Genomic DNA, 22,605 nt, shown 5'->3' with positions numbered 1-22,605 from the left:
GAGTGAATTTCAACTGAATGTTGTTTTTTCAAAACTCTCAAAATAGATTGTATTTACTAATTTGCACAATTGAATTTTGTTTTTTGTCAAACTGCTATAATTATTTGTAAGTACTTATCTGCACACAGCATGTGACATGTCTTGGGTTTTATCCATGAGAAAAACTCTGCTGGGCATCATAAAACTTTGCACAGCAATTTTCAAGCAAGTATTCTTAGAAAATTATTGACTATTAGGAAATATTTTATTTATGCTAATATTTCCTCCTTGTACACATTAGTGACTGCTTTAAAATAATATAATTTTCACATAAAATTGGTTAAGATATCAAATAAAACATGCTTACTTGATGATTCTATGATTTTCGTTTTGGGCGCGACAGGTCCCTGGTTCAATTCCCTGACGAGCCCTCTCTTTCTTTTTACGGTGCATCTCATGGTTTATATATATCTGATTTTCACAATTGGCTAAGTTAATAGCATCAACTGAGTTTTGTTTTTGCCATACTCCCAATAGAATTTGTACATACTTATGAATCTTGCCTTCATCATTTTCCTATTGCCTTTCTTCTATTTATGCATGATTTACACATAGTTTTTTACAAGTCTTGGGTTTTATCGATCAGACAAGTCCAAACTCTGTCGCCATTTTTATATCTTGTCACTGCACTTTCCAAATAAGCACACATAGAAAACTATCAATAAAATCTTACGAAAACATATTAGTTGTACTACAAATAAGAGCATACTTATTAAAATTTCAACCGTATTGTGGTATATCAGGAATACTGCAGGTTCCCTTCTGTCTAGATAGCTTTGAATGTTTTAAAAGAATAGTCACACTTTGAAACACAAAAAGTTCAAAAATGAAATTGCAAGGTTTTCTTTTGCCTTTCTTCTGTGTCTGGAAGCATGATTTGTACATTGCATATGTCAAGTCTTTAGCTTCGTCCATGAGAGAAGTCCAAACTCTGTAGGCACTCACAAATCTTGCCCCTGCACTTTTCCTATATGCATACCTTAGAAAACTATCTACTGGACCATAAGGAAATATTTTTTTTATTCTACAAATTCATTTTTACATAAATGTATATGGTGTTTTAAAAACAAAAAGCTATTTTCTAAAAATCAATTGAAAAATCCAAAGAAAAAACTTCAGGTAAGTGGCTCATTGGTCTAGGGGTATGATTCTCGCTTAGGGTGCGAGAGCTCCCGGGTTCAAATCCCGGATGAGCCCCAATTTTCAGATTCTTTGTAATGGTTCTATTATCTTATTGTAGTCAATTTCCTGAGTGAATTTCAACTGAATGTTGTTTTTTCAAAACTCTCAAAATAGATTGTATTTACTAATTTGCACATTTGAATTTTGTTTTTTGTCAAACTGCTATAATTATTTGTAAGTACTTATCTGCACACAGCATGTGACATGTCTTGGGTTTTATCCATCAGAAAAACTCTGCTGGGCATCATAAAACTTTGCACAGCAATTTTCAAGCAAGTATACTTAGAAAATTATTGACTATTAGGAAATATTTTATTTATGCTAATATTTCCTCCTTGTACACATTAGTGACTGCTTTAAAATAATATAATTTTCACATAAAATTGGTTAAGATATCAAATAAAACATGCTTACTTGATGATTCTATGATTTTCGTTTTGGGCGCGACAGGTCCCTGGTTCAATTCCCTGACGAGCCCTCTCTTTCTTTTTACGGTGCATCTCATGGTTTATATATATCTGATTTTCTCAATTGGCTAAGTCAAAAGCATCAACTGAGTTTTGTTTTTGCCATACTCCCAATAGAATTTGTACATACTTATGAATCTTGCCTTCATCATTTTCCTATTGCCTTTCTTCTATTTATGCATGATTTACACATAGTTTTTTACAAGTCTTGGGTTTTATCGATCAGACAAGTCCAAACTCTGTCGCCATTTTTATATCTTGTCACTGCACTTCCCAAATAAGCACACATAGAAAACTATCAATAGAATCTTACGAAAACATTTTAGTTGTACTACAAATAAGAGCATACTTATTAAAATTTCAACCGTATTGTGGTATATACGGAAAACTGCAGGTTCCCTTCTGTCTAGATAGCTTTGAATGTTTTAAAAGAATAGTCTCACTTTGAAACACAAAAAGTTCAAAAATGAAATTGCAAGGTTTCTTTTGCCTTTCTTCTGTGTCTGGAAGCATGATTTGTACATTGCATATGACAAGTCTTTAGCTTCGTCCATGAGAGAAGTCCAAACTCTGTAGGCACTCACAAATCTTGTCCCTGCACTTTTCCTATATGCATACCTTAGAAAACTATCTACTGGACCATAAGGAAATATTTTTTTTATTCTACAAATTCATTTTTACATAAATGTATATGGTGTTTTAAAAACAAAAAGCTATTTTCTAAAAATCAATTGAAAAATCCAAAGAAAAAACTTCAGGTAGGTGGCTCGTTGGTCTAGGGCTATGATTCTCGCTTAGGATCCGATAGGTCCCGGGTTCAAATCCCGGATGAGCCCAAATTTTCAGATTCTTTGTAATGGTTCTATTATCTTATTGTAGTCAATTTCCTGAGTGAATTTCAACTGAATGTTGTTTTTTCAAAACTCTCAAAATAGATTGTATTTACTAATTTGCACATTTGAATTTTGTTTTTTGTCAAACTGCTATAATTATTTGTAAGTACTTATCTGCACACAGCATGTGACATGTCTTGGGTTTTATCCATCAGAAAAACTCTGCTGGGCATCATAAAACTTTGCACAGCAATTTTCAAGCAAGTATACTTAGAAAATTATTGACTATTAGGAAATATTTTATTTATGCTAATATTTCCTTCTTGTACACATTAGTGACTGCTTTAAAATAATATAATTTTCACATAAAATTGGTTAAGATATCAAATAAAACATGCTTACTTGATGATTCTATGATTTTCGTTTTGGGCGCGACAGGTCCCTGGATCAATTCCCTGACGAGCCCTCTCTTTCTTTTTACGGTGCATCTCATGGTTTATATATATCTGATTTTCTCAATTGGCTAAGTCAAAAGCATCAACTGAGTTTTGTTTTTGCCATACTCCCAATAGAATTTGTACATACTTATGAATCTTGCCTTCATCATTTTCCTATTGCCTTTCTTCTATTTATGCATGATTTACACATAGTTTTTTACAAGTCTTGGGTTTTATCGATCAGACAAGTCCAAACTCTGTCGCCATTTTTATATCTTGTCACTGCACTTCCCAAATAAGCACACATAGAAAACTATCAATAGAATCTTACGAAAACATTTTAGTTGTACTACAAATAAGAGCATACTTATTAAAATTTCAACCGTATTGTGGTATATCCGGAAAACTGCAGGTTCCCTTCTGTCTAGATAGCTTTGAATGTTTTAAAAGAATAGTCTCACTTTGAAACACAAAAAGTTCAAAAATGAAATTGCAAGGTTTCTTTTGCCTTTCTTCTGTGTCTGGAAGCATGATTTGTACATTGCATATGACAAGTCTTTAGCTTCGTCCATGAGAGAAGTCCAAACTCTGTAGGCACTCACAAATCTTGTCCCTGCACTTTTCCTATATGCATACCTTAGAAAACTATCTACTGGACCATAAGGAAATATTTTTTTTATTCTACAAATTCATTTTTACATAAATGTATATGGTGTTTTAAAAACAAAAAGCTATTTTCTAAAAATCAATTGAAAAATCTAAAGAAAAAACTTCAGGTAGGTGGCTCGTTGGTCTAGGGCTATGATTCTCGCTTAGGATCCGATAGGTCCCGGGTTCAAATCCCGGATGAGCCCAAATTTTCAGATTCTTTGTAATGGTTCTATTATCTTATTGTAGTCAATTTCCTGAGTGAATTTCAACTGAATGTTGTTTTTTCAAAACTCTCAAAATAGATTGTATTTACTAATTTGCACATTTGAATTTTGTTTTTTGTCAAACTGCTATAATTATTTGTAAGTACTTATCTGCACACAGCATGTGACATGTCTTGGGTTTTATCCATCAGAAAAACTCTGCTGGGCATCATAAAACTTTGCACAGCAATTTTCAAGCAAGTATACTTAGAAAATTATTGACTATTAGGAAATATTTTATTTATGCTAATATTTCCTCCTTGTACACATTAGTGACTGCTTTAAAATAATATAATTTTCACATAAAATTGGTTAAGATATCAAATAAAACATGCTTACTTGATGATTCTATGATTTTCGTTTTGGGCGCGACAGGTCCCTGGTTCAATTCCCTGACGAGCCCTCTCTTTCTTTTTACGGTGCATCTCATGGTTTATATATATCTGATTTTCTCAATTGGCTAAGTCAAAAGCATCAACTGAGTTTTGTTTTTGCCATACTCCCAATAGAATTTGTACATACTTATGAATCTTGCCTTCATCATTTTCCTATTGCCTTTCTTCTATTTATGCATGATTTACACATAGTTTTTTACAAGTCTTGGGTTTTATCGATCAGACAAGTCCAAACTCTGTCGCCATTTTTATATCTTGTCACTGCACTTCCCAAATAAGCACACATAGAAAACTATCAATAGAATCTTACGAAAACATTTTAGTTGTACTACAAATAAGAGCATACTTATTAAAATTTCAACCGTATTGTGGTATATCCGGAAAACTGCAGGTTCCCTTCTGTCTAGATAGCTTTGAATGTTTTAAAAGAATAGTCTCACTTTGAAACACAAAAAGTTCAAAAATGAAATTGCAAGGTTTTCTTTTGCCTTTCTTCTGTGTCTGGAAGCATGATTTGTACATTGCATATGACAAGTCTTTAGCTTCGTCCATGAGAGAAGTCCAAACTCTGTAGGCACTCACAAATCTTGTCCCTGCACTTTTCCTATATGCATACCTTAGAAAACTATCTACTGGACCATAAGGAAATATTTTTTTTATTCTACAAATTCATTTTTACATAAATGTATATGGTGTTTTAAAAACAAAAAGCTATTTTCTAAAAATCAATTGAAAAATCCAAAGAAAAAACTTCAGGTAGGTGGCTCGTTGGTCTAGGGGTATGATTCTCGCTTAGGATCCGAGAGGTCCCGGGTTCAAATCCCGGATGAGCCCTAATTTTCAGATTCTTTGAAATGGTTCTATTATCTTATTGTAGTCAATTTCCTGAGTGAATTTCAACTGAATGTTGTTTTTTCAAAACTCTCAAAATAGATTGTATTTACTAATTTGCACATTTGAATTTTGTTTTTTGTCAAACTGCTATAATTATTTGTAAGTACTTATCTGCACACAGCATGTGACATGTCTTGGGTTTTATCCATCAGAAAAACTCTGCTGGGCATCATAAAACTTTGCACAGCAATTTTCAAGCAAGTATACTTAGAAAATTATTGACTATTAGGAAATATTTTATTTATGCTAATATTTCCTCCTTGTACACATTAGTGACTGCTTTAAAATAATATAATTTTCACATAAAATTGGTTAAGATATCAAATAAAACATGCTTACTTGATGATTCTATGATTTTCGTTTTGGGCGCGACAGGTCCCTGGTTCAATTCCCTGACGAGCCCTCTCTTTCTTTTTACGGTGCATCTCATGGTTTATATATATCTGATTTTCTCAATTGGCTAAGTCAAAAGCATCAACTGAGTTTTGTTTTTGCCATACTCCCAATAGAATTTGTACATACTTATGAATCTTGCCTTCATCATTTTCCTATTGCCTTTCTTCTATTTATGCATGATTTACACATAGTTTTTTACAAGTCTTGGGTTTTATCGATCAGACAAGTCCAAACTCTGTCGCCATTTTTATATCTTGTCACTGCACTTTCCAAATAAGCACACATAGAAAACTATCAATAGAATCTTACGAAAACATTTTAGTTGTACTACAAATAAGAGCATACTTATTAAAATTTCAACCGTATTGTGGTATATCAGGAAAACTGCAGGTTCCCTTCTGTCTAGATAGCTTTGAATGTTTTAAAAGAATAGTCTCACTTTGAAACACAAAAAGTTCAAAAATTAAATTGCAAGGTTTTCTTTTGCCTTTCTTCTGTGTCTGGAAGCATGATTTGTACATTGCATATGACAAGTCTTTAGCTTCGTCCATGAGAGAAGTCCAAACTCTGTAGGCACTCACAAATCTTGTCCCTGCACTTTTCCTATATGCATACCTTAGAAAACTATCTACTGGACCATAAGGAAATATTTTTTTTATTCTACAAATTCATTTTTACATAAATGTATATGGTGTTTTAAAAACAAAAAGCTATTTTCTAAAAATCAATTGAAAAATCAAAAGAAAAAACTTCAGGTAGGTGGCTTGTTGGTCTAGGGGTATGATTCTCGCTTAGGGTGTGAGAGGTCCCGGCTTCAAATCCCGGATGAGCCCAAATTTTCTGATTCTTTGAAATGGTTCTATTATCTTATTGTAGTCAATTTCCTGAGTGAATTTCAACTGAATGTTGTTTTTTCAAAACTCTCAAAATAGATTGTATTTACTAATTTGCACAATTGAATTTTGTTTTTTGTCAAACTGCTATAATTATTTGTAAGTACTTATCTGCACACAGCATGTGACATGTCTTGGGTTTTATCCATGAGAAAAACTCTGCTGGGCATCATAAAACTTTGCACAGCAATTTTCAAGCAAGTATTCTTAGAAAATTATTGACTATTAGGAAATATTTTATTTATGCTAATATTTCCTCCTTGTACACATTAGTGACTGCTTTAAAATAATATAATTTTCACATAAAATTGGTTAAGATATCAAATAAAACATGCTTACTTGATGATTCCATGATTTTCGTTTTGGGCGCGACAGGTCCCTGGTTCAATTCCATGACGAGCCCTCTCTTTCTTTTTACGGTGCATCTCATGGTTTATATATATCTGATTTTCTCAATTGGCTAAGTCAATAGCATCAACTGAGTTTTGTTTTTGCCATACTCCCAATAGAATTTGTACATACTTATGAATCTTGCCTTCATCATTTTCCTATTGCCTTTCTTCTATTTATGCATGATTTACACATAGCTTTTTACAAGTCTTGGGTTTTATCGATCAGACAAGTCCAAACTCTGTCGCCATTTTTATATCTTGTCACTGCACTTTCCAAATAAGCACACATAGAAAACTATCAATAGAATCTTACGAAAACATTTTAGTTGTACTACAAATAAGAGCATACTTATTAAAATTTCAACCGTATTGTGGTATATCAGGAAAACTGCAGGTTCACTTCTGTCTAGATAGCTTTGAATGTTTTAAAAGAATAGTCTCACTTTGAAACACAAAAAGTTCAAAAATTAAATTGCAAGGATTTCTTTTGCCTTTCTTCTGTGTCTGGAAGCATGATTTGTACATTGCAAATGACAAGTCTTTAGCTTCGTCCATGAGAGAAGCCCAAACTCTGTAGGCACTCACAAATCTTGTCCCTGCACTTTTCCTATATGCATACCTTAGAAAACTATCTACTGGACCATAAGGAAATATTTTATTTATTCTACACATTCATTTTTACATAAATGTATATGGTGTTTTAAAAACAAAAAGCTATTTTCAAAAAATCAATTGAAAAATCCAAAGAAAAATCTTTAGGTAGGTGGCTCGTTGGTCTAGGGGTAAGATTTTCGCTTAGGGTGCGAGAGGTCCTGGGTTCAAATCCCGGACAAGCCCAAATTTTCAGATTCTTTGAAATGGTTCTATTATCTTATTGTAGTCAATTTCCTGAGTGAATTTCAACTGAATGTTGTTTTTTCAAAACTCTCAAAATAGATTGTATTTACTAATTTGCACAATTGAATTTTGTTTTTTGTCAAACTGCTATAATTATTTGTAAGTACTTATCTGCACACAGCATGTGACATGTCTTGGGTTTTATCCATGAGAAAAACTCTGCTGGGCATCATAAAACTTTGCACAGCAATTTTCAAGCAAGTATTCTTAGAAAATTATTGACTATTAGGAAATATTTTATTTATGCTAATATTTCCTCCTTGTACACATTAGTGACTGCTTTAAAATAATATAATTTTCACATAAAATTGGTTAAGATATCAAATAAAACATGCTTACTTGATGATTCTATGATTTTCGTTTTGGGCGCGACAGGTCCCTGGTTCAATTCCCTGACGAGCCCTCTCTTTCTTTTTACGGTGCATCTCATGGTTTATATATATCTGATTTTCACAATTGGCTAAGTTAATAGCATCAACTGAGTTTTGTTTTTGCCATACTCCCAATAGAATTTGTACATACTTATGAATCTTGCCTTCATCATTTTCCTATTGCCTTTCTTCTATTTATGCATGATTTACACATAGTTTTTTACAAGTCTTGGGTTTTATCGATCAGACAAGTCCAAACTCTGTCGCCATTTTTATATCTTGTCACTGCACTTTCCAAATAAGCACACATAGAAAACTATCAATAAAATCTTACGAAAACATATTAGTTGTACTACAAATAAGAGCATACTTATTAAAATTTCAACCGTATTGTGGTATATCAGGAATACTGCAGGTTCCCTTCTGTCTAGATAGCTTTGAATGTTTTAAAAGAATAGTCACACTTTGAAACACAAAAAGTTCAAAAATGAAATTGCAAGGTTTTCTTTTGCCTTTCTTCTGTGTCTGGAAGCATGATTTGTACATTGCATATGTCAAGTCTTTAGCTTCGTCCATGAGAGAAGTCCAAACTCTGTAGGCACTCACAAATCTTGCCCCTGCACTTTTCCTATATGCATACCTTAGAAAACTATCTACTGGACCATAAGGAAATATTTTTTTTATTCTACAAATTCATTTTTACATAAATGTATATGGTGTTTTAAAAACAAAAAGCTATTTTCTAAAAATCAATTGAAAAATCCAAAGAAAAAACTTCAGGTAAGTGGCTCATTGGTCTAGGGGTATGATTCTCGCTTAGGGTGCGAGAGCTCCCGGGTTCAAATCCCGGATGAGCCCCAATTTTCAGATTCTTTGTAATGGTTCTATTATCTTATTGTAGTCAATTTCCTGAGTGAATTTCAACTGAATGTTGTTTTTTCAAAACTCTCAAAATAGATTGTATTTACTAATTTGCACATTTGAATTTTGTTTTTTGTCAAACTGCTATAATTATTTGTAAGTACTTATCTGCACACAGCATGTGACATGTCTTGGGTTTTATCCATCAGAAAAACTCTGCTGGGCATCATAAAACTTTGCACAGCAATTTTCAAGCAAGTATACTTAGAAAATTATTGACTATTAGGAAATATTTTATTTATGCTAATATTTCCTCCTTGTACACATTAGTGACTGCTTTAAAATAATATAATTTTCACATAAAATTGGTTAAGATATCAAATAAAACATGCTTACTTGATGATTCTATGATTTTCGTTTTGGGCGCGACAGGTCCCTGGTTCAATTCCCTGACGAGCCCTCTCTTTCTTTTTACGGTGCATCTCATGGTTTATATATATCTGATTTTCTCAATTGGCTAAGTCAAAAGCATCAACTGAGTTTTGTTTTTGCCATACTCCCAATAGAATTTGTACATACTTATGAATCTTGCCTTCATCATTTTCCTATTGCCTTTCTTCTATTTATGCATGATTTACACATAGTTTTTTACAAGTCTTGGGTTTTATCGATCAGACAAGTCCAAACTCTGTCGCCATTTTTATATCTTGTCACTGCACTTCCCAAATAAGCACACATAGAAAACTATCAATAGAATCTTACGAAAACATTTTAGTTGTACTACAAATAAGAGCATACTTATTAAAATTTCAACCGTATTGTGGTATATACGGAAAACTGCAGGTTCCCTTCTGTCTAGATAGCTTTGAATGTTTTAAAAGAATAGTCTCACTTTGAAACACAAAAAGTTCAAAAATGAAATTGCAAGGTTTCTTTTGCCTTTCTTCTGTGTCTGGAAGCATGATTTGTACATTGCATATGACAAGTCTTTAGCTTCGTCCATGAGAGAAGTCCAAACTCTGTAGGCACTCACAAATCTTGTCCCTGCACTTTTCCTATATGCATACCTTAGAAAACTATCTACTGGACCATAAGGAAATATTTTTTTTATTCTACAAATTCATTTTTACATAAATGTATATGGTGTTTTAAAAACAAAAAGCTATTTTCTAAAAATCAATTGAAAAATCCAAAGAAAAAACTTCAGGTAGGTGGCTCGTTGGTCTAGGGCTATGATTCTCGCTTAGGATCCGATAGGTCCCGGGTTCAAATCCCGGATGAGCCCAAATTTTCAGATTCTTTGTAATGGTTCTATTATCTTATTGTAGTCAATTTCCTGAGTGAATTTCAACTGAATGTTGTTTTTTCAAAACTCTCAAAATAGATTGTATTTACTAATTTGCACATTTGAATTTTGTTTTTTGTCAAACTGCTATAATTATTTGTAAGTACTTATCTGCACACAGCATGTGACATGTCTTGGGTTTTATCCATCAGAAAAACTCTGCTGGGCATCATAAAACTTTGCACAGCAATTTTCAAGCAAGTATACTTAGAAAATTATTGACTATTAGGAAATATTTTATTTATGCTAATATTTCCTCCTTGTACACATTAGTGACTGCTTTAAAATAATATAATTTTCACATAAAATTGGTTAAGATATCAAATAAAACATGCTTACTTGATGATTCTATGATTTTCGTTTTGGGCGCGACAGGTCCCTGGATCAATTCCCTGACGAGCCCTCTCTTTCTTTTTACGGTGCATCTCATGGTTTATATATATCTGATTTTCTCAATTGGCTAAGTCAAAAGCATCAACTGAGTTTTGTTTTTGCCATACTCCCAATAGAATTTGTACATACTTATGAATCTTGCCTTCATCATTTTCCTATTGCCTTTCTTCTATTTATGCATGATTTACACATAGTTTTTTACAAGTCTTGGGTTTTATCGATCAGACAAGTCCAAACTCTGTCGCCATTTTTATATCTTGTCACTGCACTTCCCAAATAAGCACACATAGAAAACTATCAATAGAATCTTACGAAAACATTTTAGTTGTACTACAAATAAGAGCATACTTATTAAAATTTCAACCGTATTGTGGTATATCCGGAAAACTGCAGGTTCCCTTCTGTCTAGATAGCTTTGAATGTTTTAAAAGAATAGTCTCACTTTGAAACACAAAAAGTTCAAAAATGAAATTGCAAGGTTTCTTTTGCCTTTCTTCTGTGTCTGGAAGCATGATTTGTACATTGCATATGACAAGTCTTTAGCTTCGTCCATGAGAGAAGTCCAAACTCTGTAGGCACTCACAAATCTTGTCCCTGCACTTTTCCTATATGCATACCTTAGAAAACTATCTACTGGACCATAAGGAAATATTTTTTTTATTCTACAAATTCATTTTTACATAAATGTATATGGTGTTTTAAAAACAAAAAGCTATTTTCTAAAAATCAATTGAAAAATCTAAAGAAAAAACTTCAGGTAGGTGGCTCGTTGGTCTAGGGCTATGATTCTCGCTTAGGATCCGATAGGTCCCGGGTTCAAATCCCGGATGAGCCCAAATTTTCAGATTCTTTGTAATGGTTCTATTATCTTATTGTAGTCAATTTCCTGAGTGAATTTCAACTGAATGTTGTTTTTTCAAAACTCTCAAAATAGATTGTATTTACTAATTTGCACATTTGAATTTTGTTTTTTGTCAAACTGCTATAATTATTTGTAAGTACTTATCTGCACACAGCATGTGACATGTCTTGGGTTTTATCCATCAGAAAAACTCTGCTGGGCATCATAAAACTTTGCACAGCAATTTTCAAGCAAGTATACTTAGAAAATTATTGACTATTAGGAAATATTTTATTTATGCTAATATTTCCTCCTTGTACACATTAGTGACTGCTTTAAAATAATATAATTTTCACATAAAATTGGTTAAGATATCAAATAAAACATGCTTACTTGATGATTCTATGATTTTCGTTTTGGGCGCGACAGGTCCCTGGTTCAATTCCCTGACGAGCCCTCTCTTTCTTTTTACGGTGCATCTCATGGTTTATATATATCTGATTTTCTCAATTGGCTAAGTCAAAAGCATCAACTGAGTTTTGTTTTTGCCATACTCCCAATAGAATTTGTACATACTTATGAATCTTGCCTTCATCATTTTCCTATTGCCTTTCTTCTATTTATGCATGATTTACACATAGTTTTTTACAAGTCTTGGGTTTTATCGATCAGACAAGTCCAAACTCTGTCGCCATTTTTATATCTTGTCACTGCACTTCCCAAATAAGCACACATAGAAAACTATCAATAGAATCTTACGAAAACATTTTAGTTGTACTACAAATAAGAGCATACTTATTAAAATTTCAACCGTATTGTGGTATATCCGGAAAACTGCAGGTTCCCTTCTGTCTAGATAGCTTTGAATGTTTTAAAAGAATAGTCTCACTTTGAAACACAAAAAGTTCAAAAATGAAATTGCAAGGTTTTCTTTTGCCTTTCTTCTGTGTCTGGAAGCATGATTTGTACATTGCATATGACAAGTCTTTAGCTTCGTCCATGAGAGAAGTCCAAACTCTGTAGGCACTCACAAATCTTGTCCCTGCACTTTTCCTATATGCATACCTTAGAAAACTATCTACTGGACCATAAGGAAATATTTTTTTTATTCTACAAATTCATTTTTACATAAATGTATATGGTGTTTTAAAAACAAAAAGCTATTTTCTAAAAATCAATTGAAAAATCCAAAGAAAAAACTTCAGGTAGGTGGCTCGTTGGTCTAGGGGTATGATTCTCGCTTAGGATCCGAGAGGTCCCGGGTTCAAATCCCGGATGAGCCCAAATTTTCAGATTCTTTGAAATGGTTCTATTATCTTATTGTAGTCAATTTCCTGAGTGAATTTCAACTGAATGTTGTTTTTTCAAAACTCTCAAAATAGATTGTATTTACTAATTTGCACATTTGAATTTTGTTTTTTGTCAAACTGCTATAATTATTTGTAAGTACTTATCTGCACACAGCATGTGACATGTCTTGGGTTTTATCCATCAGAAAAACTCTGCTGGGCATCATAAAACTTTGCACAGCAATTTTCAAGCAAGTATACTTAGAAAATTATTGACTATTAGGAAATATTTTATTTATGCTAATATTTCCTCCTTGTACACATTAGTGACTGCTTTAAAATAATATAATTTTCACATAAAATTGGTTAAGATATCAAATAAAACATGCTTACTTGATGATTCTATGATTTTCGTTTTGGGCGCGACAGGTCCCTGGTTCAATTCCCTGACGAGCCCTCTCTTTCTTTTTACGGTGCATCTCATGCTTTATATATATCTGATTTTCTCAATTGGCTAAGTCAAAAGCATCAACTGAGTTTTGTTTTTGCCATACTCCCAATAGAATTTGTACATACTTATGAATCTTGCCTTCATCATTTTCCTATTGCCTTTCTTCTATTTATGCATGATTTACACATAGTTTTTTACAAGTCTTGGGTTTTATCGATCAGACAAGTCCAAACTCTGTCGCCATTTTTATATCTTGTCACTGCACTTTCCAAATAAGCACACATAGAAAACTATCAATAGAATCTTACGAAAACATTTTAGTTGTACTACAAATAAGAGCATACTTATTAAAATTTCAACCGTATTGTGGTATATCAGGAAAACTGCAGGTTCCCTTCTGTCTAGATAGCTTTGAATGTTTTAAAAGAATAGTCTCACTTTGAAACACAAAAAGTTCAAAAATTAAATTGCAAGGTTTTCTTTTGCCTTTCTTCTGTGTCTGGAAGCATGATTTGTACATTGCATATGACAAGTCTTTAGCTTCGTCCATGAGAGAAGTCCAAACTCTGTAGGCACTCACAAATCTTGTCCCTGCACTTTTCCTATATGCATACCTTAGAAAACTATCTACTGGACCATAAGGAAATATTTTTTTTATTCTACAAATTCATTTTTACATAAATGTATATGGTGTTTTAAAAACAAAAAGCTATTTTCTAAAAATCAATTGAAAAATCCAAAGAAAAAACTTCAGGTAAGTGGCTCATTGGTCTAGGGGTATGATTCTCGCTTAGGGTGCGAGAGGTCCCGGGTTCAAATCCCGGATGAGCCCCAATTTTCAGATTCTTTGTAATGGTTCTATTATCTTATTGTAGTCAATTTCCTGAGTGAATTTCAACTGAATGTTGTTTTTTCAAAACTCTCAAAATAGATTGTATTTACTAATTTGCACATTTGAATTTTGTTTTTTGTCAAACTGCTATAATTATTTGTAAGTACTTATCTGCACACAGCATGTGACATGTCTTGGGTTTTATCCATCAGAAAAACTCTGCTGGGCATCATAAAACTTTGCACAGCAATTTTCAAGCAAGTATACTTAGAAAATTATTGACTATTAGGAAATATTTTATTTATGCTAATATTTCCTCCTTGTACACATTAGTGACTGCTTTAAAATAATATAATTTTCACATAAAATTGGTTAAGATATCAAATAAAACATGCTTACTTGATGATTCTATGATTTTCGTTTTGGGCGCGACAGGTCCCTGGTTCAATTCCCTGACGAGCCCTCTCTTTCTTTTTACGGTGCATCTCATGGTTTATATATATCTGATTTTCTCAATTGGCTAAGTCAAAAGCATCAACTGAGTTTTGTTTTTGCCATACTCCCAATAGAATTTGTACATACTTATGAATCTTGCCTTCATCATTTTCCTATTGCCTTTCTTCTATTTATGCATGATTTACACATAGTTTTTTACAAGTCTTGGGTTTTATCGATCAGACAAGTCCAAACTCTGTCGCCATTTTTATATCTTGTCACTGCACTTCCCAAATAAGCACACATAGAAAACTATCAATAGAATCTTACGAAAACATTTTAGTTGTACTACAAATAAGAGCATACTTATTAAAATTTCAACCGTATTGTGGTATATCCGGAAAACTGCAGGTTCCCTTCTGTCTAGATAGCTTTGAATGTTTTAAAAGAATAGTCTCACTTTGAAACACAAAAAGTTCAAAAATGAAATTGCAAGGTTTCTTTTGCCTTTCTTCTGTGTCTGGAAGCATGATTTGTACATTGCATATGACAAGTCTTTAGCTTCGTCCATGAGAGAAGTCCAAACTCTGTAGGCACTCACAAATCTTGTCCCTGCACTTTTCCTATATGCATACCTTAGAAAACTATCTACTGGACCATAAGGAAATATTTTTTTTATTCTACAAATTCATTTTTACATAAATGTATATGGTGTTTTAAAAACAAAAAGCTATTTTCTAAAAATCAATTGAAAAATCCAAAGAAAAAACTTCAGGTAGGTGGCTCGTTGGTCTAGGGGTATGATTCTCGCTTAGGATCCGATAGGTCCCGGGTTCAAATCCCGGATGAGCCCAAATTTTCAGATTCTTTGTAATGGTTCTATTATCTTATTGTAGTCAATTTCCTGAGTGAATTTCAACTGAATGTTGTTTTTTCAAAACTCTCAAAATAGATTGTATTTACTAATTTGCACATTTGAATTTTGTTTTTTGTCAAACTGCTATAATTATTTGTAAGTACTTATCTGCACACAGCATGTGACATGTCTTGGGTTTTATCCATCAGAAAAACTCTGCTGGGCATCATAAAACTTTGCACAGCAATTTTCAAGCAAGTATACTTAGAAAATTATTGACTATTAGGAAATATTTTATTTATGCTAATATTTCCTCCTTGTACACATTAGTGACTGCTTTAAAATAATATAATTTTCACATAAAATTGGTTAAGATATCAAATAAAACATGCTTACTTGATGATTCTATGATTTTCGTTTTGGGCGCGACAGGTCCCTGGTTCAATTCCCTGACGAGCCCTCTCTTTCTTTTTACGGTGCATCTCATGGTTTATATATATCTGATTTTCTCAATTGGCTAAGTCAAAAGCATCAACTGAGTTTTGTTTTTGCCATACTCCCAATAGAATTTGTACATACTTATGAATCTTGCCTTCATCATTTTCCTATTGCCTTTCTTCTATTTATGCATGATTTACACATAGTTTTTTACAAGTCTTGGGTTTTATCGATCAGACAAGTCCAAACTCTGTCGCCATTTTTATATCTTGTCACTGCACTTCCCAAATAAGCACACATAGAAAACTATCAATAGAATCTTACGAAAACATTTTAGTTGTACTACAAATAAGAGCATACTTATTAAAATTTCAACCGTATTGTGGTATATCCGGAAAACTGCAGGTTCCCTTCTGTCTAGATAGCTTTGAATGTTTTAAAAGAATAGTCTCACTTTGAAACACAAAAAGTTCAAAAATGAAATTGCAAGGTTTTCTTTTGCCTTTCTTCTGTGTCTGGAAGCATGATTTGTACATTGCATATGACAAGTCTTTAGCTTCGTCCATGAGAGAAGTCCAAACTCTGTAGGCACTCACAAATCTTGTCCCTGCACTTTTCCTATATGCATACCTTAGAAAACTATCTACTGGACCATAAGGAAATATTTTTTTTATTCTACAAATTCATTTTTACATAAATGTATATGGTGTTTTAAAAACAAAAAGCTATTTTCTAAAAATCAATTGAAAAATCCAAAGAAAAAACTTCAGGTAGGTGGCTCGTTGGTCTAGGGGTATGATTCTCGCTTAGGATCCGAGAGGTCCCGGGTTCAAATCCCGGATGAGCCCAAATTTTCAGATTCTTTGAAATGGTTCTATTATCTTATTGTAGTCAATTTCCTGAGTGAATTTCAACTGAATGTTGTTTTTTCAAAACTCTCAAAATAGATTGTATTTACTAATTTGCACATTTGAATTTTGTTTTTTGTCAAACTGCTATAATTATTTGTAAGTACTTATCTGCACACAGCATGTGACATGTCTTGGGTTTTATCCATCAGAAAAACTCTGCTGGGCATCATAAAACTTTGCACAGCAATTTTCAAGCAAGTATACTTAGAAAATTATTGACTATTAGGAAATATTTTATTTATGCTAATATTTCCTCCTTGTACACATTAGTGACTGCTTTAAAATAATATAATTTTCACATAAAATTGGTTAAGATATCAAATAAAACATGCTTACTTGATGATTCTATGATTTTCGTTTTGGGCGCGACAGGTCCCTGGTTCAATTCCCTGACGAGCCCTCTCTTTCTTTTTACGGTGCATCTCATGCTTTATATATATCTGATTTTCTCAATTGGCTAAGTCAAAAGCATCAACTGAGTTTTGTTGTTGCCATACTCCCAATAGAATTTGTACATACTTATGAATCTTGCCTTCATCATTTTCCTATTGCCTTTCTTCTATTTATGCATGATTTACACATAGTTTTTTACAAGTCTTGGGTTTTATCGATCAGACAAGTCCAAACTCTGTCGCCATTTTTATATCTTGTCACTGCACTTTCCAAATAAGCACACATAGAAAACTATCAATAGAATCTTACGAAAACATTTTAGTTGTACTACAAATAAGAGCATACTTATTAAAATTTCAACCGTATTGTGGTATATCAGGAAAACTGCAGGTTCCCTTCTGTCTAGATAGCTTTGAATGTTTTAAAAGAATAGTCTCACTTTGAAACACAAAAAGTTCAAAAATTAAATTGCAAGGTTTTCTTTTGCCTTTCTTCTGTGTCTGGAAGCATGATTTGTACATTGCATATGACAAGTCTTTAGCTTCGTCCATGAGAGAAGTCCAAACTCTGTAGGCACTCACAAATCTTGTCCCTGCACTTTTCCTATATGCATACCTTAGAAAACTATCTACTGGACCATAAGGAAATATTTTTTTTATTCTACAAATTCATTTTTACATAAATGTATATGGTGTTTTAAAAACAAAAAGCTATTTTCTAAAAATCAATTGAAAAATCCAAAGAAAAAACTTCAGGTAGGTGGCTCGTTGGTCTAGGGGTATGATTCTCGCTTAGGATCCGATAGGTCCCGGGTTCAAATCCCGGATGAGCCCAATTTTTCAGATTCTTTGAAATTGTTCTATTATCTTATTGTAGTCAATTTCCTGAGTGAATTTCAACTGAATGTTGTTTTTTCAAAACTCTCAAAATAGATTGTATTTACTAATTTGCACATTTGAATTTTGTTTTTTGTCAAACTGCTATAATTATTTGTAAGTACTTATCTGCACACAGCATGTGACATGTCTTGGGTTTTATCCATCAGAAAAACTCTGCTGGGCATCATAAAACTTTGCACAGCAATTTTCAAGCAAGTATACTTAGAAAATTATTGACTATTAGGAAATATTTTATTTATGCTAATATTTCCTCCTTGTACACATTAGTGACTGCTTTAAAATAATATAATTTTCACATAAAATTGGTTAAGATATCAAATAAAACATGCTTACTTGATGATTCTATGATTTTCGTTTTGGGCGCGACAGGTCCCTGGTTCAATTCCCTGACGAGCCCTCTCTTTCTTTTTACGGTGCATCTCATGGTTTATATATATCTGATTTTCTCAATTGGCTAAGTCAAAAGCATCAACTGAGTTTTGTTTTTGCCATACTCCCAATAGAATTTGTACATACTTATGAATCTTGCCTTCATCATTTTCCTATTGCCTTTCTTCTATTTATGCATGATTTACACATAGTTTTTTACAAGTCTTGGGTTTTATCGATCAGACAAGTCCAAACTCTGTCGCCATTTTTATATCTTGTCACTGCACTTTCCAAATAAGCACACATAGAAAACTATCAATAGAATCTTACGAAAACATTTTAGTTGTACTACAAATAAGAGCATACTTATTAAAATTTCAACCGTATTGTGGTATATCAGGAAAACTGCAGGTTCCCTTCTGTCTAGATAGCTTTGAATGTTTTAAAAGAATAGTCTCACTTTGAAACACAAAAAGTTCAAAAATTAAATTGCAAGGTTTTCTTTTGCCTTTCTTCTGTGTCTGGAAGCATGATTTGTACATTGCATATGACAAGTCTTTAGCTTCGTCCATGAGAGAAGTCCAAACTCTGTAGGCACTCACAAATCTTGTCCCTGCACTTTTCCTATATGCATACCTTAGAAAACTATCTACTGGACCATAAGGAAATATTTTTGTTATTCTACAAATTCATTTTTACATAAATGTATATGGTGTTTTAAAAACAAAAAGCTATTTTCTAAAAATCAATTGAAAAATCAAAAGAAAAAACTTCAGGTAGGTGGCTCGTTGGTCTAGGGGTATGATTCTCGCTTAGGATCCGAGAGGTCCCGGGTTCAAATCCCGGATGAGCCCAAATTTTCAGATTCTTTGAAATGGTTCTATTATCTTATTGTAGTCAATTTCCTGAGTGAATTTCAACTGAATGTTGTTTTTTCAAAACTCTCAAAATAGATTGTATTTACTAATTTGCACATTTGAATTTTGTTTTTTGTCAAACTGCTATAATTATTTGTAAGTACTTATCTGCACACAGCATGTGACATGTCTTGGGTTTTATCCATCAGAAAAACTCTGCTGGGCATCATAAAACTTTGCACAGCAATTTTCAAGCAAGTATACTTAGAAAATTATTGACTATTAGGAAATATTTTATTTATGCTAATATTTCCTCCTTGTACACATTAGTGACTGCTTTAAAATAATATAATTTTCACATAAAATTGGTTAAGATATCAAATAAAACATGCTTACTTGATGATTCTATGATTTTCGTTTTGGGCGCGACAGGTCCCTGGTTCAATTCCCTGACGAGCCCTCTCTTTCTTTTTACGGTGCATCTCATGGTATATAAATATCTGATTTTCTCAATTGGCTAAGTCAAAAGCATCAACTGAGTTTTGTTTTTGCCATACTCCCAATAGAATTTGTACATACTTATGAATCTTGCCTTCATCATTTTCCTATTGCCTTTCTTCTATTTATGCATGATTTACACATAGTTTTTTACAAGTCTTGGGTTTTATCGATCAGACAAGTCCAAACTCTGTCGCCATTTTTATATCTTGTCACTGCACTTTCCAAATAAGCACACATAGAAAACTATCAATAGAATCTTACGAAAACATTTTAGTTGTACTACAAATAAGAGCATACTTATTAAAATTTCAACCGTATTGTGGTATATCAGGAAAACTGCAGGTTCCCTTCTGTCTAGATAGCTTTGAATGTTTTAAAAGAATAGTCTCACTTTGAAACACAAAAAGTTCAAAAATAAATTGCAAGGTTTTCTTTTGCCTTTCTTCTGTGTCTGGAAGCATGATTTGTACATTGCATATGACAAGTCTTTAGCTTCGTCCATGAGAGAAGTTCAAACTCTGTAGGCACTCACAAATCTTGTCCCTGCACTTTTCCTATATGCATACCTTAGAAAACTATCTACTGGACCATAAGGAAATATTTTTTTTATTCTACAAATTCATTTTTACATAAATGTATATGGTGTTTTAAAAACAAAAAGCTATTTTCTAAAAATCAATTGAAAAATCAAAAGAAAAAACTTCAGGTAGGTGGCTCGTTGGTCTAGGGGTATGATTCTCGCTTAGGATCCGAGAGGTCCCGGGTTCAAATCCCGGATGAGCCCAAATTTTCAGATTCTTTGAAATGGTTCTATTATCTTATTGTAGTCAATTTCCTGAGTGAATTTCAACTGAATGTTGTTTTTTCAAAACTCTCAAAATAGATTGTATTTACTAATTTGCACATTTGAATTTTGTTTTTTGTCAAACTGCTATAATTATTTGTAAGTACTTATCTGCACACAGCATGTGACATGTCTTGGGTTTTATCCATCAGAAAAACTCTGCTGGGCATCATAAAACTTTGCACAGCAATTTTCAAGCAAGTATACTTAGAAAATTATTGACTATTAGGAAATATTTTATTTATGCTAATATTTCCTTCTTGTACACATTAGTGACTGCTTTAAAATAATATAATTTTCACATAAAATTGGTTAAGATATCAAATAAAACATGCTTACTTGATGATTCTATGATTTTCGTTTTGGGCGCGACAGGTCCCTGGTTCAATTCCCTGACGAGCCCTCTCTTTCTTTTTACGGTGCATCTCATGGTTTATATATATCTGATTTTCTCAATTGGCTAAGTCAAAAGCATCAACTGAGTTTTGTTTTTGCCATACTCCCAATAGAATTTGTACATACTTATGAATCTTGCCTTCATCATTTTCCTATTGCCTTTCTTCTATTTATGCATGATTTACACATAGTTTTTTACAAGTCTTGGGTTTTATCGATCAGACAAGTCCAAACTCTGTCGCCATTTTTATATCTTGTCACTGCACTTTCCAAATAAGCACACATAGAAAACTATCAATAGAATCTTACGAAAACATTTTAGTTGTACTACAAATAAGAGCATACTTATTAAAATTTCAACCGTATTGTGGTATATCAGGAAAACTGCAGGTTCCCTTCTGTCTAGATAGCTTTGAATGTTTTAAAAGAATAGTCTCACTTTGAAACACAAAAAGTTCAAAAATTAAATTGCAAGGTTTTCTTTTGCCTTTCTTCTGTGTCTGGAAGCATGATTTGTACATTGCATATGACAAGTCTTTAGCTTCGTCCATGAGAGAAGTCCAAACTCTGTAGGCACTCACAAATCTTGTCCCTGCACTTTTCCTATATGCATACCTTAGAAAACTATCTACTGGACCATAAGGAAATATTTTTTTTATTCTACAAATTCATTTTTACATAAATGTATATGGTGTTTTAAAAACAAAAAGCTATTTTCTAAAAATCAATTGAAAAATCAAAAGAAAAAACTTCAGGTAGGTGGCTTGTTGGTCTAGGGGTATGATTCTCGCTTAGGGTGCGAGAGGTCCCGGGTTCAAATCCCGGATGAGCCCAAATTTTCTGATTCTTTGAAATGGTTCTATTATCTTATTGTAGTCAATTTCCTGAGTGAATTTCAACTGAATGTTGTTTTTTCAAAACTCTCAAAATAGATTGTATTTACTAATTTGCACAATTGAATTTTGTTTTTTGTCAAACTGCTATAATTATTTGTAAGTACTTATCTGCACACAGCATGTGACATGTCTTGGGTTTTATCCATGAGAAAAACTCTGCTGGGCATCATAAAACTTTGCACAGCAATTTTCAAGCAAGTATTCTTAGAAAATTATTGACTATTAGGAAATATTTTATTTATGCTAATATTTCCTCCTTGTACACATTAGTGACTGCTTTAAAATAATATAATTTTCACATAAAATTGGTTAAGATATCAAATAAAACATGCTTACTTGATGATTCTATGATTTTCGTTTTGGGCGCGACAGGTCCCTGGTTCAATTCCATGACGAGCCCTCTCTTTCTTTTTACGGTGCATCTCATGGTTTATATATATCTGATTTTCTCAATTGGCTAAGTCAATAGCATCAACTGAGTTTTGTTTTTGCCATACTCCCAATAGAATTTGTACATACTTATGAATCTTGCCTTCATCATTTTCCTATTGCCTTTCTTCTATTTATGCATGATTTACACATAGCTTTTTACAAGTCTTGGGTTTTATCGATCAGACAAGTCCAAACTCTGTCGCCATTTTTATATCTTGTCACTGCACTTTCCAAATAAGCACACATAGAAAACTAT

General features: G+C 32.8%; 9 non-coding genes across 9 annotated transcripts; all 9 read left to right on the top strand.

Moving 5' to 3' along the window:
- Positions 1-1,164: 1,164 nt before the first annotated feature.
- TRNAP-AGG (transfer RNA proline (anticodon AGG)) lies at positions 1,165-1,236 on the top strand. Its single transcript has one exon. It is a non-coding gene; the product is annotated as a tRNA-Pro (tRNA).
- A 3,793-nt stretch (positions 1,237-5,029) lies between these two features.
- TRNAP-AGG (transfer RNA proline (anticodon AGG)) lies at positions 5,030-5,101 on the top strand. The gene has a single exon. It is a non-coding gene; the product is annotated as a tRNA-Pro (tRNA).
- Positions 5,102-8,896: 3,795 nt separating this feature from the next.
- TRNAP-AGG (transfer RNA proline (anticodon AGG)) lies at positions 8,897-8,968 on the top strand. Its single transcript has one exon. It is a non-coding gene; the product is annotated as a tRNA-Pro (tRNA).
- A 3,793-nt stretch (positions 8,969-12,761) lies between these two features.
- On the top strand, positions 12,762-12,833 carry TRNAP-AGG (transfer RNA proline (anticodon AGG)). Its single transcript has one exon. It is a non-coding gene; the product is annotated as a tRNA-Pro (tRNA).
- A 1,217-nt stretch (positions 12,834-14,050) lies between these two features.
- On the top strand, positions 14,051-14,122 carry TRNAP-AGG (transfer RNA proline (anticodon AGG)). The gene has a single exon. It is a non-coding gene; the product is annotated as a tRNA-Pro (tRNA).
- Positions 14,123-16,627: 2,505 nt separating this feature from the next.
- TRNAP-AGG (transfer RNA proline (anticodon AGG)) lies at positions 16,628-16,699 on the top strand. The gene has a single exon. It is a non-coding gene; the product is annotated as a tRNA-Pro (tRNA).
- Positions 16,700-19,205: 2,506 nt separating this feature from the next.
- TRNAP-AGG (transfer RNA proline (anticodon AGG)) lies at positions 19,206-19,277 on the top strand. The gene has a single exon. It is a non-coding gene; the product is annotated as a tRNA-Pro (tRNA).
- Positions 19,278-20,493: 1,216 nt separating this feature from the next.
- On the top strand, positions 20,494-20,565 carry TRNAP-AGG (transfer RNA proline (anticodon AGG)). Its single transcript has one exon. It is a non-coding gene; the product is annotated as a tRNA-Pro (tRNA).
- Positions 20,566-21,782: 1,217 nt separating this feature from the next.
- On the top strand, positions 21,783-21,854 carry TRNAP-AGG (transfer RNA proline (anticodon AGG)). Its single transcript has one exon. It is a non-coding gene; the product is annotated as a tRNA-Pro (tRNA).
- Positions 21,855-22,605: the final 751 nt, after the last annotated feature.

Source organism: Taudactylus pleione, unplaced genomic scaffold (genome assembly GCF_031769625.1).
Source record: "Taudactylus pleione unplaced genomic scaffold, aTauple2 ptg000317l, whole genome shotgun sequence".
Taxonomy (NCBI): Eukaryota; Metazoa; Chordata; class Amphibia; order Anura; family Myobatrachidae; genus Taudactylus; species Taudactylus pleione.
This window is presented reverse-complemented; position numbering and strand designations above follow the sequence as displayed.